This window comes from Leptidea sinapis, chromosome 6 (genome assembly GCF_905404315.1).
Source record: "Leptidea sinapis chromosome 6, ilLepSina1.1, whole genome shotgun sequence".
Taxonomy (NCBI): domain Eukaryota; kingdom Metazoa; phylum Arthropoda; class Insecta; order Lepidoptera; family Pieridae; genus Leptidea; species Leptidea sinapis.
The window spans coordinates 3,693,685-3,707,681 of record NC_066270.1 but is presented as its reverse complement, the minus strand read 5'-3'; positions in this window follow the sequence as shown (position 1 = coordinate 3,707,681).

Below are 13,997 nucleotides of genomic sequence, written 5' to 3'. Positions count from 1 at the left end.
TGCAGTGCTGCTCAGGATTCTTGTAAATCCCGAAAATTCTGACCGGCACTACAATTGCGGTCGTCACCTTCAGACATTAGATGTAAAGCCTCATTTGCCTAGTAATTTCACTCGCTACGGCGCCCTTCAGACCGTAAAACAATAATGCTTACACTGCTTCACGGTAGAAACACAGAAGAAAGGCGCCGATGTGGTTCCCAAAATCTAGCCGGCATCCTGTGCAAAGAAGCTTCCCATGGTACCACAATCTAAGTATGTACACAACCATATGTATTCAAATGATTTGAGTTTTCTTTAGTGTTGTCTCGCCAAACTCTGGCACGAGACTAGACTAGATTAGATGCCTTGTGTAGAGGCGAAACACGTGTCGAATTGTTTAAAGACAAATATTGGCGGAATTAACACTAAAGAAAACTCAAATAATTTGGATAATTATGGATTTCCGCAAAGTAATGCCTACTTCAATAATTTTTTTAACCATATGTATATAATAACCGATTCTTAATAGTCATAGATACATATTTATTTATTAATAATATTATGACTAATTTGAACTTGATATATTATAACGAACTCAGAAAAATTGTGTCATTTCGTAAATTTGCCTCCAATTAGCATGTTCCTGTGAACTGATATTTCGTATCAACTTTGACGCCTTTCCGCAAATAAGTATTCATTAAGCGAATCCTTTGTCACTTTTGTTAAGACTGTGTGAATTTGTTTTAAGTGTTTGCGGCAAATATTTTATGATATTTAAATGACTTGCAATTGTATTCCCTTACTCACAGCTCACAAACATAATTGTAATAATAAATAAATAAAAATAAAAAGCCATTTATTCTACTACCTATATTTAACAAGTTGTGATATGTATACATGAATTCAAATTACATTTATGAATCAAATCAAATAAAAAGAAAAAATTTATGTAAGTGCAGTCTTAATGATATCTAATAAAATAAAAATAAAGTGAAGTAATTGATAAATTTAAATTAAAGTTTAAGTTATATTTAATCATAATTACATAAAAAAATTGTAGAATTTATGTCAATTTATTGAAAGTAATTAATTACATCTTTTATTTAGTAGTAGTCGCCTCCTTGGCGTAGACCATCCCCATTCGTTTCCAATCCTTTCCCCATTAGTCATCCAGTGCGATCCCAGTCTAATCATCATAATATAAAAGCCTAAATAATAAAAATATTATTTTACACTATCACTCATTCGATTAAAAGTCAAACTGTATACAGAGTATGCATACGAGTATAAAAGGCTGAAGGCTCTCTTTATCCCGTCCTAACTAAAGCACAAAATATCTTGCCCCAAACTTGGCAAAAGCCTCTGATATCGGTGCTGCAAGACAACGATATACACTGGACAACAAATAAACCGGACCACCAACTAGGATCACTTATTCGATTTTCTCAAAAAGTGTAAGACTTACAACTGTTAAAATTATACATAGAGAAAGTACGTTTCATGATGATTTAAATGACTATATTAAAATGCTGAAGGACCGTCACGTCAAGCAACAAACACGAAGCTAACGATTTGCTCTGTTTTGACAAGAGATATTTCTATTGATGTAGGCGTTACTTTGCGGAAATCCATAATTATACAAATCATTTGAGCTTTCTTTAGAGTTAATTCCGCCAATGTTTGTCTTTAAACAATTCGACAGTCTCGTGCTAGATTTTGGCGAGACAACATGTCCTGAGGATGCCTTGTGTAGAGGCGAAACACGTGTCGAATTGTTTAAAGACACATATTAGCGGAATTAACACTAAAGAAAACTCAAATCATTTGTATAAGAGATATTTCTTATAATTTCTTTAGTACTAGTAAATCGTTTGATCAGAAATTGTTACTTTTTTCGTTCTAAATAATAAGTTTCGTAATAAAATGGAAACGACACCTCAGGCAGCAGCTCAAGCTGTAGCAACTACTTTACACGTGAGGTCACTCGAAGACTTTGAAGCAGTAGATTTTCAGTGCAACGTGTTTACAAACGATACCTAGAGATTGGAGCATTCGATCGCCGTCCAGGCACGGACAGTTCTAGGGCTAATCAGCAGCAGATGATCTTTATATCCAATTTACTGTTCTGCGAATTGCATCCTCAACGCAGTTCAAGCCCAACAAAATCTGCGTGACGAATGCCAAGTGGTTATAAGTTTAGATACTTTCAGAAGAAGACTTGCTGAGCCTATCTAACTGAACCTAGCTCCAAAGAGAGCTGCAACAGGCCCAGCAATAACGCTAACCCACCGCCGAGCACGATTTGATTTGCTCGATAATACAGGGATTGGACGTTAGAGTAGTGGGGTAATGTACTCTTCACTAATAGGACCAGGATGAGTCTACATGGAAGTGACCGACGTCAGAGAGTATATCGTCACCCTGGAGAACGTAATTCTGAGTGTTTCATCGAGGAAACTGTTGCTTATGGAGGAAGATCTTTAATGGTCTGGGGCGACATTACTTTAAGCGCACATACAGCAGTATTTTTCATCGAATCGACGGGCCGTAGCAGTGCACGTGGATTAACTTCTCTACGCTACTTTACTGAAAGTACGCAGGATATATCGGGCAGAATTATTGTTAGTTGTTCATATGGTGAACTAGTATTTGCGCGACATTCGGCATTCATACAATAAGCCGAAGCTCGGACTTGAATCTGACAGAACTCCTAGAGCTGTGAATAGCAATTTAAGAGGAGTAGAATGCATTTTCTAAAGATTTCATATTCAGGCTCGTAACGTCGATTACTAAGGTTGCTCGCAGTTATCCGAGCAAAGGGAGAGATTATTAAATACTGAATATACTTTTTTTTAATTTTTTGCTTCGTTTTAGGCAATTATTATTCATTTTATTTTATCATTGCTAACGATTAACATGGCTGAAAAATGATTCTTCTTTATAAAATGCTTGATAAATAATATTTTTATTATTTTTAGATCTTGGGTCACCTGTTAAATCGGTTAGATGCCTGGATAGCTCTTTTACGAGTTTGTTGCCGATGAACCCCAAGGTCCAATCGTCTCCACCCCAAAGGGAACAAATATGTATCCATCACCGAGTGATGCATATTTCCTCCGCTTTGGGTTTTCGGCAGATTCCGCCGCTGCACCTCCCGCTCAAGATGAATGTTCAATATGAGAGGGGGCTAGCGTGTCCACACAAGTCGCATCCCACACCAGTGGCTTTCCACGACTCCAAGGAATCAACATCATGCCATCAGGCCTCTTACCATCGTCACGTGAAATTCCATTCGGCTCTAGGATAGCCGGCACGTTGACGTTAGTAAAGGCCCGACGCAAGACGTCGTTTAAGGCGGCATGGCGTGAGAGTCGGCCCGCACTGCGACGGCAAGATAAGCCATGGTGACCAAGGCTGTCTACATTGCCTCCGCAACGGCACGTATGGGGAACTGTTCTAGGGATACCCAGGCGTAAACCAACTGCGATTGAGAAGCTGGAATTATCGAGAAGTGTCCCTATGTTACTCGAAGGAGTGGCCTGAAGCCAGTACCCTGAATCTCGTTCGCTAACAGCAATAAAACGAGCCTGATCCGAAATATTGTGATTTGATAATAATATCATTTTGTGAATGATTTTGCACTGTCGCTCATCCCAAAGCTTTTGTGATCGTATGTTTAAAGGGTAATTTTCATTTGAACAGGCAACTTTCCAAGCATTTTTAGCAGTTTCCGCATACACCAGTGGCAGGGACCCTAATGACGGGGAGATAATTTTATCATATAAAGTGCTGACACTGTGAACAGAAGATAAGAATGCTGGTAACGATATACTAGATATTTTTCTGATGCCAATTCCACCAAAACGAATGGGCAGAGAAGCCTGGCACCAAGAAATATCAGACAGTGAACAATTTAATATTTTTGATAGTAAATTTCGTAGAGAATCGTCCAAACTTGACAAAAGTATCTCATGATTCCAAAGAGGGCAACATCGGAGAACATAAGTTAGCTTGGGGACAAAAAGACAAAACCGAATTATATGATAGGCCATGTGGGAATGTATGCATAGTAAGCAGTCTAAATATTGTTCAAATTTTGAATTTTGTTTATTTATAAATGCTGAGAAAGACTCTTCCAAAATTTGTGCACCTAAAAGGCGAAGAGATTGCTTTTCTATAATTTTTAAATTTGGGGCAATAATATTGAATTGTTTAATTATCGCATCTCTTCTATCAAAAGGTACCAAATCTGAGATAAAAAGTTCACACTTTGAAAAATTTAGCTCTAAACCAATTTCATAAAACTTTTTTATCAAAAAACGGAGATATTTTAGAACTGTATTTGTTTCACCTCCTAAAGTGCCGTCATCTAAGTACCACATATTTAATTTAGAGTTTAGTAAATTAATTATTGGGTGTATAGCGAGATTGAATATTGCCGGTCCGAGTGGATCACCCTGTTGACAACCAGTAGAAGACTGGATAACATTGTCCCTATAAAATAATTTTGACTCCGAACCATAACATTGCCAAAGATAGCTAAATGTTTCTGGAATCGAATTTTGAATTTCTCTTAAAATGCTTGATCTACTTACAGAATTGAAGGCATTTTTTACATCCACTTTCAAGACCACCTCACCTCCATCATTTTTCAAAAAGGAACGGAGCGCGTGTACTGCAGCTTTGCAGCCGCCTTTCGAACCAAATCCTAGCTGCAGTGGCTGAAACTTTTCCGCAAGTTTAGTCATAATAGATTTACAACAAACTTTGGAAGCTAATCGTCTATAGGTGCAACCTACAGCAATCGGCCTAATGCCACCATCTTTCTTTTTAAAAGCACATAGGTTGGCACCATACAGAATGGAAGCAATATTTTTGGGTACTTTGCCTGCCAGCATGACATTTATTAAAGCGGTGATATCTGATAGGAGGGTTCGGCCGGTATCACCAGTGGAACCGAAGACGAGATCTTTAATATGTTGCGGTGTAAGGCCATCCAGGCCTCCAGCCGAACCATTCTTGAAAGACATCATGTCTTAACGTCTTTAATTGTGACCTGCAAAGGTAACTGAGGTGAAGCAGGCTGGAAGAGAGGAGGTGCTGCTGATAAAGGATGTTTCTCTTTTAGGGCGTTTAGCGTTTCTTGCGAATCAGGCGCAATGACGTCGTTTGAGAATAATAATTGTGCTGCACCTTTCAGGTCCCCATCACTCACTTTACTCTCGACTTTCTGGGATAAAGAGCGTGTTGATGTCGGTGGTTGTCTATATTTTTTCTTATTAAAAGTATTTGGGGAAGTAAAATTTATGTTCTGTGGGGCCGTGGTTGTACAATTTTTTTTTTAGTGTGGATGTTAATGATTTATGTTTGGAATTGGAATGTAGAACCTGAAAGGGAAAGTATAGCAGCTGCTCCTAAGCACATTCAGAGTTTTCATTGATGGCTTTTTTAATTCTGTGCTACAACTATCCTCGCACCACGAGGAATACGCTTAACTATTGGAGTATTTAGTTTTGATTGTGAAATATTTTGCCAAAATGGTTGTTGTTGCGATTGAGACAGAGAATGTGTTTGAGAAATTAAATAACTAGTTGAAGTTAAGCTGGGAATAGGGGGACTTGACTGGTCACTATGGGAGAGTGCCTTATGTGCCTTACCAATGTGAATATTCAAACCCCGTTGACCTTTATAATGACGAGCTGGAGAGAAATGTGGGCATACTAACAGAGTTGTATTATATTCGAATTACATGGGACGGGCCTGCCGATTGCAACATAATATTTTTGCAACGTAAGAAAAAACACAAAATACTTACACACAAAATAACTAACAAAATCAATAATATGAATGTACACATAAAACACTTTTTAGTAATGTCACTATAACAGACAGGTGTCAGGGCCGGCGGACACAGAGCGCCGTCGCACCATCACCCGCGAATGGGCGCCATGCAGACGTTGGTAGCTAGGGTGGCTGTGTCCCTTGAAATTATATTTTCAAGACTTTGAACCACACAATAAGAGATAATAACACTTGTCCATAAAATCGATAATAATATTTTTGCTTGTCAAAATGCAATCCACGAACTTTATATTTAAAGCCCTTGTATATTATTTGTTTCTAATATCAATCAGGTCTTCTTTTGCTTTATCAAAATTGGCACAGAATTTTACCATTTTATAGTAATAAATATAATTTTACAAAAATAAACGTATCGTTGACACTTTTTATTACTAATTTTAAATAAAACTTCATTCATAATTTTTTCAAAAATGTCATATGATGCCTAAATAAATTGATTGATTAATTGATTAATCCCAATGAATTTTAATCATCATGAAAAGTATTTTTTATAGGTATAGCTTTGATAGTTGTAAGTGTTATACTTTTCGAGAAAACCAAATCAGAGTTCCAAGGCGTGGTTGGAATATGTTATTTTTATATTCATTTTTTTATGGAAAAGGAGGACAAACAAGCGTAGGGGTCACCTGGTGTTAAGTGATCACCGCCGCCCACATTCTCTTGCAATACCAGAGGAATCACAGGAGCGTTGCCGGCCTTTAAGGAAGGTGTACGCGCTTTTTTTGAAGGTACCCATGTCATATCGTCCCGGAAACACGGCACAAGGAAGTTCATTCCACAGCTTTGTAGAACGTGAAATAAAACTCCTTGAAAACCGCACTGTGGAGGACCGCCACAAATCCAGATGGTTGGGATGATATCCTAACTTGTGGCGTGTCGTACGAAGGTGGAATCGGCGGCAGGAATCAGGTGAAACAGCTCTTCGGAACACTCCCCATGATAAATGCGGTAGAGGACACACAATGAAGCGATGTCTCTACGCAACGCTAAGTTAATCCAGCCGTTTACAGAGCACTGGGTCATTCTTATGTCATTAATTGAGTTTTCTCATTTTGGCGTCAATACATTGTACAATATTTTGCGATATTTAAATGGAGTGGGGTGATAAAGAGAACTGAATCGATGAGATGAAGCGAGTTGATCGAATCGCTGTGATTGCATTGCACAAAGTAGACATGGAGCCAAATGCAATTTTTAAAATTCTCCATTCGTTTGGTATTAGTAAAGTGTTTGTGTACCGGGCTATGAATAGGTACAATGAGACCTCCTCTGTTTGTGACATAAATATCTGACCGTCCAAGTAGTGTTCATAGGAAAAAGGTGGTTAAGTTTTCCTATCCGAACGCAAGCAAGCAAGATTTTGTCTCGGGAGATGAAGATAGCACCTATTTTAAAAGATGACTTAAGACTTGCAGCCAATAAAAGATGTACTGGTCATTTCTTAAAGCCCCGAAGCCCCTTAACATAACCATGTTCATTAAGGCGACACTAAATGCCAGCGACCTTGAGCGATATGAGTTCACGGCTGCCGGCCCGCCATCTATTCAACAAAGCCAATAGTTTATATGCTTACAATCCTCGTTATTCACTACTAATCTGAATATATGTAACTACACAAAAAAGTACAAGCTATAAGAATAACTTTTCTGAGAGAAGTACCAAAAAAATACGTCGCGCCCTGCCAAAAAACTTGTTTAACTTCAAAGAAAAGTGGTAGTTCAAAAAGGCTCGGCAGTGTTAATTATAACCAACAGCAAGCATTAGCAACCTACAAATAAGACTTAAGGATATGTGTAACAGGATTAAGTAGTGTTCATAGCTTGAAATGCTATACTTTCACTACAAGACTTGTCTAAAAACACCATGTTTGCGTGTTTTCTGCTTACTCTTCGCCTTAACCAAGAATGGTATCATAAAGCTTGGTCTACGCAGTCTTGTTTAGAAACGAACGTTTCGGACTTCATCAGAGCTGAAGACTGGCCGGCTTCTAGTCCCGATCGTATTCCGCTGGATTAAGATTTATTGTATATTTTACAGAATACGGCTTTAAACGTCATGATAATTTGGAGTCACTAAAACAATCCGTACGATTGGCAGTGTAGAATTTTTCCATGGAAAGAGTGTGAGCTTCTATTGATAATTGGCCCCAACGTTTAAAGGATTGTATTGCAGCCAATGAAGACTAATTTGAATAAGCTTTTTATATTATAAATTGTTTTATAGTTATGTATTAACCTAACACACTGTAAAAGTAATAAATGTTATTTGCAATAGAATTTATTTTTTCTTCTTTCGTTTCAGTTTTTATGGCCAGACTAGGTATTTATGATTGTCAAATTACCCTATTATTTACCCAATTATAGATTCCACGTAAGTGTGATAAGCATAATATTATAATGTGTATATTCAAGTTACACAAACAACACCGAAGCCAAATGAGTTTGTAGAATTTGGTCTGTTTGTTTGTATGTCTGGCCACAACGTAAAAACTACTAACTAGATTTAATTCAAAAATTGTATGAATATTAGGTTAGGTTAGGTTAGGTTCATGCTGGGCCACGAAGAGGCTTGGAAAGCGGCGTCTGAATTCTGTGAGCACGTGATGCTGCAGAAGGAGGATGCCGAAAGGACCCGCGAGAGGGTCGCAGCTGATGCTCAGAGAGCGACTGAACGGGGTGGGAGGGGAAGAAGGCGCTATGCCATTTCGACTCCGGCCCCACATGACACCCGGTAAGGGGCCACACGTGGCAAATTTTCCCCGAGGTTTTCCGGTGAAATGTGTCTGTGCCACATAGTGTACAGGGGTAGTACGTAAATGTATTTCCTCCTCGTAAAAAAAAAGGTTTGGTTAGGTTAGGTAACGCTTTTTTTTTTTTATAAAGCACCCGCCATCGCAGGGTGTTATTGCTTTGTCCCCTGATATTAGTTCAAGGATTGGAATGGATAGGGATTGTTTATTTATCTTTAGTCTTAAATACTACTTACTTATAAAAAATTTCTTACTTGCTACAACAATGTCTAATAATATTATAATGAGCGGCTTAACACAATTGAGCTTCTGTTTGCACGTTTTTTTTAATCTTATATAATATTGTCTAATTCTAGTCCTAGTCATCTTATCTACTATATTACAATCATTTGATACATGTGTTTCACTACTTATACTTTTTATTATACTGCATGTTGCTTGCTAATTTTATATAATTAATATTATAGTGTATAGCAAGTCTTATGTACTATTTCTCTTATTTACCATTCTACAAACTCTCAAGCAATACTCCATAAATATTTTCGAACTATCCTTATTGACCAGAAGGGCGTGTAGATTTTCTGTTTTTATATTAGTTTCTAATTTTGTCTCTGTATTAAATCGATCGAGAGCATAGATAGGGCACTCCGTCAAAACGTGGATAACAGTTTCCTCACAGTCTGGGTCGCAGGCGCATGATGGACTGTCCCTGCACCTGAAGCGGTTCAGATACTGGGAGAATCCACCGTGCCCTGTTAGTATTTGGGTGATCATCCCTGAAGGTGAGTTCTTACGTACGAAGCAGTAGGCCTGTATGGCATCTGGGAGAAAGATTTTGGTGATAGACGCGGTGTCACCTTCCAAATACCTAGCGTTCCATCTTTCAAGACTTTCGCTACGTATTATTCGTTTAACGTACGACATTGGACACCGGTCATAGTCCGGTTTTCTCCTCAATGACAAGGCCGCCTCTTTTGCCAGATCATCGGCGCGTTCGTTACCGGCGAGACCTGCATGGGCTTTCACCCAAAACAATGAAACCACCTTGCCCTGGGCGAAGGCCATAAGCAGGTTCTTCCTAGTCTACACTGCGAGAGTCTACAAGGTGTTGGTCCACCAGACTTATGAACTCCAAGCTCATATGTTTAGCTGGATGGAGAGCATCTGTGAATCTCACCGCACTCTCAGTCTCCCTATCTCCTAAAGCTTGCGGGGGTGACCCTCTCCTTGCCTTATACAGGGCGGCTGCCTCTTGTATTCTGAGGTCGAGAGGAAGTATCCCCGATAAAACCAATGCCGAGTGTAGAGAGACTGTGCGGTATGATTTACATAGCTTCTGAGCGAAACCCCTCTGCACAGTGAATAGCATCTTCTGCACCCCCAGTTTGTTGGACGCCGGCGCCCACGCAGATGCTGCGTACATAATGATGGGCTCAATTGTGGCGACGTATATAGTCCTAACTATATCAGAATTTAGGCCCCAGCTGACCTTTGCAGCTTTAGAGAGCTGTTTATAGATATTAATCGCTTTCCGGCATTGTAGTGCGACATGAGTGTTAAAAGTCAGCTTATGGTCAATAGTGAGGCCTAAAATTTTAATTTCGTTAGCGAATATAACGCTCACCCCTCCCATGGTCAGCAATGGGGTGTTGTATTTCATCTTTCGGGTTAAAACCATTGCGCATGTTTTATGTGGCGCGAATTTAAGTTTATTTCGTACACCCCATTGCTGAACATACGCCAGGGCAGCGTTAGCCTGTCTGGACACTTCTAAACCCGTGTCACCATCAAACACCATTACAACATCATCCGCGAATGCTTGCACATAGTGCCCTCTTTCTTCCAACTCTCTCAGTAAAGGGTCAAGGAGTATATTCCATAGGATGGGACCACCGATTGACCCTTGCACACACCCCTTGTTTGTGCTGCTTGTGCATTCTTCCCCGGCGTACCGTATTTTAACTTTTCTACAGTCGAGGTAGCTATCGAGAAGTCTCCTAATATTTACCGGGCACTTTTCCTCAGCCAGTCGGATTCTAATGGCTGGCCACCATGCACTATCGAAAGCCCCCTCTTTATCCAGTGACACAAGGGTAACTAGCTTTTTAAGCCCTATCTTACCCTGAATTCGGTGTATTAGGTTATAGAGGGCGTCCTCGGTGCTCTTCTGGGGCATGAACCCGTACTGACGAGTACTAATCCGTGGTATTAGATGCCACTTCATCCGCGCTACTACCATCTTCTCCAGGATCTTCCCCAATACTGGCAGTAAGCCGATAGGTCTATAAGCTTTGGGGTTCGTATAGTCTTCCTTGCCCGGTTTTCTTAATGCCACAACTGTGGCTTCCTTCTAAATGTCGGGAAAGTGCCCGATCTTAAGACACTTGTTGGCTAAGGCAAGAAACACGTCCAGATCCTGGTAGATCACTCGACTGCAGATATCTGCTGTGAAGCCATCCGCTCCAAGGGCTTTCTTGTGGTTGAAACTACCCACCGCGGTCTTTAGCTCCAGCGGGGTAAACGGTGGGTCATGAACTTCATCATATCTCCAGTCGTTTAACCGCTTTGCTGCTTCTCTGATCTGGCGATGCTCTTCGTTGTCCAGCTCTTCCAGGTCTTTTGGGTAGAATGTAGCCGCTAGCAGATTAGCTGATTCTCTAGGGTTCATGCATGTACCATCTTTGGTTAGAGTCAAGTCTTCTTGTCTCCTGGTGGTCCTTCTGATGACTCTATATATCCCCTCCCAGAGTCCTTCCTGCTCCTGTGTTGTGCAGAACTCTTTCCAACTTGATGTTTGAGCTTTCTTGGCTTCACACTCGTAGGCTTCCTTCTTTTCCAGGTACTGAGCTACCACTATTTCTCTGCGGTGGGGTGCCGCGTTCTTTATCTTTCGCCTGAAAATAGTGGCAACTTTCTTTAGTCTCGCGAGCTCATAACTCCACCATGGGACCTTAAGTATTTCTGTAGTCTTTTTAGCTGGTATACTTTCTTTGCACGCAGCTGTGATTATCTTTGTGTAGCTTACGATCAAATTTTCTAGTTTGGTTTTACTATTTACTTCCTCTATCGCTATATTTTGTTGTGATTTTAGTTCCGAAAGTTTGGAGTTAAATAGGTCCCAATTTGCCTTTTTTGTATTATAAAGCCTGGTAGTCCTTTCCACTCTCAGGCCCTTGCTCTTGCGGAGACAGATCTTAAATAGTATGGCATTGTGGTCCGAGCTCCTTACCGTCTGATCTACTCTCCAGTCGTCTACCATGTCTAGTAGATCTACAGTACAGGCTGTTACATCCACATGGCTACTATACACTCTTCCACCTCTAACGGTGTCAAAAGTAGGCGTATAACCATTGTTCAGTGCCTGAAGCCCAGACTCTTCCAGGGTACCGGACAATTCTTTCCCCCTGTGGTCTTCTACCCCACCAGGTACTCTTGGCGTTGCTGTCGCCGCCTATTAATAGTTTTATAGAGCCCAGCTCCTCTCTGATGGTACGCAATTGCTCCAAGTATGGCTCTATGGGCTGATTCGGCTCAAAGTAGAAAGATATCGCTGCAATCTCCCAGGCCACGGTTCGGATCCTCACCACAACAAAGTTGTCGTTAGTGAGTTTCGGGCAGAGGATACCGTCAAGGCTGTCATCAAAAACAGCAATCGCCGCTTTCACCGTCCCTACTACAGTATTCTGATAGAGCCTTGCCCCACGGTATTCCTTCATCCTTCTTGCTCCGCCAACATATGGCTCCTGGAGCAGTGCAAATGCGATTTTTCGTTCACTGGCCTCAATCATGAGTTCTGTAGTCGCCAGTTCCTTTCTCTGGAGGTTTGCTTGGGCAACTATATAACTGCTGGTGGTATTTTTTGCCCTGGAATGGCTTGTGACGCCTTTAGCAGTACGCTACTTTTGCTCTAGCTAGTGCCTCCCACCTTCTGCGTACTGGGCATTCTGTGCTAAAGGCGTTGTGATCCGTGGGAGTGTCAACACGTGCCGACGTACAATTGCAGCATGTTGGTGCTATTGTCACTAGCCAATCTGCACACTCTGACCGCAGGTGCAGTCCTCCACAGTGGCTGCATTTTGGGACGGTCTCCTTGCGGAATCTCCGGCCATGCCCATATGCTAGACACATAGAGCACTGGACCAAGGGGGATTGATCATCGACCCTTACCCTCTGCATATCTATATGAACCGTGCCGTTGCTTATTAGTCTTTTGTAAATCTGTGGTGACACTCTTAGGACGACGTGGCTCATTAGAGGGTTTCTCGCCTTTCTTCTAAATCGGAATTCGACCCTGTTTTCCGTCTTGTCGAGATCATGAAAAATCCCCACATTCTGGTTTCTCAAAGCCGCGATGATATCGTCATTGTTATTATACGACAAGACGTTTTTGAGGACCAGCATGGGGTCTTGGTTCTTCATCTCCTCGACCAGAAGGCGATCTTCCGCACTCTTGAGTCTTTCTTGTACTCTTTGCCGTTCCTCCATGGTTCTGCATCCAATTATAACTTTCCTATCCTTCACTTTCCTTACCCTTTCAACGGTCACCCATCCGTCTTTGGCGTTGACAGCTTGTCGGACTTGTTTCAAAACTTCGTCGCTGTTCGCTGAAGACTGACCGGCTTCTAGTCCCGATCGTAATCCGCTGGATTAAGATTTATGGTATATTTTACAGAATACGGCTTTAAGCGTCATGATAATTTGGAGTCACTAAAACAATCCGTACGATTGGCAGTGTAGAATTTTTCCATGGAAAGAGTGTGAGCTTCTATTGATAATTGGCCTCAACGTTTAAAGGACTGTATTGCAGCCAATGAAGACTACTTTGAATAAGCTTTTTATATTATAAATTGTTTTATAGTTATGTATTAACCTAACACACTGTAAAAGTAATAAATGTTATTTGCAATAGAATTTATTTTTTCTTCTTTCGTTTCAGTTTTTATGGCCAGACTAGGTATTTATGATTGTCAAATTACCCTATTATTTACCCAATTATAGATTCCACGTAAGTGTGATAAGCATAATATTATAATGTGTATATTCAAGTTACACAAACAACACCGAAGCCAAATGAGTTTGTAGAATTTGGTCTGTTTGTTTGTATGTCTGGCCACAACGTAAAAACTATTAACTAGATTTAATTCAAAAATTGTATGAATATTAGGTTAGGTTAGGTTAGGTTCATGCTGGGCCACGAAGAGGCTTGGAAAGCGGCGTCTGAATTCTGTGAGCACGTGATGCTGCAGAAGGAGGATGCCGAAAGGACCCGCGAGAGGGTCGCAGCTGATGCTCAGAGAGCGACTGAACGGGGTGGGAGGGGAAGAAGGCGCTATGCCATTTCGACTCCGGCCCCACATGACACCCGGTAAGGGGCCACACGTGGCAAATTTTCCCCGAGGTTTTCCGG